Below are 3186 nucleotides of genomic sequence, written 5' to 3' on the forward strand. Positions count from 1 at the left end.
TTCGAACTTCTTGCGACGCTTTTCTTCAAGGGCGGCTTGCTTAAAGAGGGCCTTCACAGGTTCGGCAATGGCAGCAGGAGTGGGTTTGGCAGGGTCCGCTCTTTTTGTCGGCTTTGCATCCTGGAGTGCGGGAGGGTCTAGCGAGCACGAAGCTGTCGGTAGGAAGAGTATATTTGATGCCGGGGCATCAGTAGAGGATTCTTGTACAGGGGCTTGGGACTGCGGCGGCTGTGACTCAGTCGAGGGCTCTTCAAGGGTTGTTGGCCCGCAATACGTAGGAGCCGGGGACGGTCTCGTGAGTCCTGCCGCCCCCACCGCTGTGGGGTTCGGCGTAGACCCTATTACCGAGGTGCATGGTATTGATGGAGCACTTGCCGTCGTTGTGGCTGCAGACTCTACAGGGCAGCTGTTTCCATGTTCGCTTTTGCCGCCCATCTCCTCTGAGCTGTGTGACATTTTCGCTTCACTGTCGCGCTGCACCTCTCCCTCGATCTGTGGTCCTTTTGGCGTCTCCGTCCCCCACTGACCGTGCTCGTTCATAATCCTTTCCTCCCTTCTGCGACGAGCTGCTTCTGTCGCATTAGAATACCGTTGCCGGCGGCGTTCCCGGGCTTCTTCTTTCTTTTGCCAGAGCGTCAGTTGACGTGCTGCAGCCGCTGCTGTTAAGTGGGCAGCCACTTGCTGTAGACGCACGCGTCTCGACTCCAGTCCATAGCTTGCCTCCCCACCTTCCCTTCCAGTTTCCACCCCCTCGCCCCAATGCCCTCCCGCTACACGCGTGACAATTATCTCCTCTTCTTCGTCGTCCTCGATGGCTCCTCCCTCCAGACACGACTGCACCATTTCCAAGGGCGTTTCTCCTTTTCCTCCCTCCTCCACTCCCCCTCCCACTCCCCCTCCAACCCGCATTAGAGGACTGGCGCCGTGAGACAACAACAAGGCCACCGTTTCTATCCCGGCCGAGACGGCTGCGTAATGCAAAGGCGTCAGGTGCAGGGCTGACAACTGATTCAAATCCAAGGCAAAGCGAGGATAACGCGCCTTGTGCCGCAGCAAAAGTTGAAGAAAAAGGCTGTCGCAGGCCTCGGCGATGGCGTGCACGACTGCCCGTCCCTGGTCGTCGAGGTCGTGGCTCATATCGAAGAGGGCAAAGCCGGTCGTCGCATCCGTGTCCAGGAGGAAAGCCGCAATGTGCAAGCGGCCGCGGTGGCTCTCCGACAACTCTTGCAACAGGGCCTGCCAGGCCGTCTCCTCCATCGCCACCCCTCCCTCCGGCGCCTCCAGAGACAGCTGCAGCCCCCCTCCCTCCAGGCCAGGGCGCGGGAATATGGGCCGTTGCCGTCGGCGCCCGCCCGCCCCAGGCTCCAGACGCCGCCAGGGCGTCACACACGCATGCAGCAACGTCTCCCTGCGCGCGTCCCTCGACCGCAGAAAATCATGGTAGAAATGAAGGCTGTTGTCAGCTCCTCCGCCTGTACTGCCATACTGCCAGGTTCTCGCACCGTGCCACCCGTTGCCTGCGGCCTTCCTCCTGACCGTTTCCACCATGGCCAAAAAATGCGCGAAACGACCTTGCCGAGCTGCCTGGATGGCGTCTTCAAAAGTGACCAGCTTGGCCTCCCCGTTCTCTTCTTTCTCGCGTCGGCGTTGCTCGGCCTTCAGTCGACGACGAGCGTCCTTCTCCTGGAGCCGAGCACGCCGAGCTTTCTCCTCAGCGATCAGCTCCTCCCGGCGCTTTTGACGGTCATCCGCCGCCAGCGCCCGTCGAGCTCGCACTTCATCGTCATCCACCACTGCCTTATGCCCCACTGCTTGAGCCTGAGAGGCCACACCCTGGCGCCCACGCCAGCCTGCGTCGGGCGCGAGGAAATAGGGCCGGCCCCCGACCCAGACCACGCACTTGCCTGTGCTGGTCATGCACGGGAGGGAGGGAGGCTGAGGGAGTAAGTTGGTGGACGCCGCAGATAGTGCGGGTGCCGCGGGTAACGATTGCTGGGCTTCCGCGTCTCCAGAGGCCTGTTGACCGTCGCGTCTTCGGCGACGGCAATGCTGCCAGTGCAAGCGCAGGAGCTCGTCCACCTCCCCGTCCTCATCAAACCAGTACGCTTCCTCCTCCTCCTCGGCCTCCTCTGAGTTTAGATCCTCGTCTCCCTCCACTCCTTCTATGTCCTCGTTGATGTGCATTAAAACCTACGCGGGCAGGGAAGACATGACGATGACCAATTTGAGAGTGATACACCTTTCCATCGATCTGACGGATGATTCAGGAGAATGGCCAAATAATATTAAACCTCTCCAGTCAATTAGAAGAGACACGACCAAAATGTGGGACCATGGTTTGAATCATCAGGGCGCCTCCTAAAGAAAAAGTGCTGTCTCGAACCACACAAGCAAGGAGTCAGGGTGAAGAGACACTTCAGCAAAAGCGAAAAGGCCCGCACGAAGTAAGCCATCCGCGCCACACGATTCTTCCCTGTTTAGAGGTAAACTGCATTTTACTCGCACAATCGGTCGTCGAAACGTACCTCGTAGGCTCGACAAAATTGCCATAAGCGAGTGTGGCGCTGGGCATCGCCTTCTCCTAGGGCCAGGTAGGGTAAAGCCAAAGCCTTGAAAGCCGCGCGCACCGAAAATTCGTCTGGATGGGGTGATTCCGGCAAATCAAGAAGAGCTAGCGCCTCTTTCTCATTCATGTGAACGTTGTGTACGCTTGCTGGTGAGCAACCCTCTGACCCGTCCTCGCTAATTGGTGCTTCAAATGAACCGAGCCTCGCTGTCCAAAATGACCACAAGCTGTCCGGAAAAGATAGGGAAAAAGGGCGTCAAGACATGGCTAAGCCTGTCTCCACGTGTATAGACACGTCAAATGCCGTGCACAGCGCTTGACGCGCGCGTGAGGGCGGGACGTGGACGCTGTGGGAAGGACCCATGGCAGCCCCGCGGCCCGTCAGCGAGAGCAAGCGACGCGTACGTTGCTCAACACCGCAGTGCTCCAGGCTCTGCCTGACCTAAAAATAACCTTAATGAGGACGCGGGAACGGGGCACAGATTTGTGAAGACGTGTTGGACTACTGTGAGGTGAGATTTTGGTTTGTATTGTACATCAAGGCATGATGTGTGTCGAACTGGCGTGTTATTAGGAGATGCTGGGTTTCAATGCTGAAGTCCTGCGTGACCGAAGGGCCC

This window comes from Nannochloropsis gaditana (genome assembly GCF_000240725.1).
Source record: "Nannochloropsis gaditana CCMP526 unplaced genomic scaffold scaffold269, whole genome shotgun sequence".
NCBI classification, from domain to species: domain Eukaryota; class Eustigmatophyceae; order Eustigmatales; family Monodopsidaceae; genus Microchloropsis; species Microchloropsis gaditana.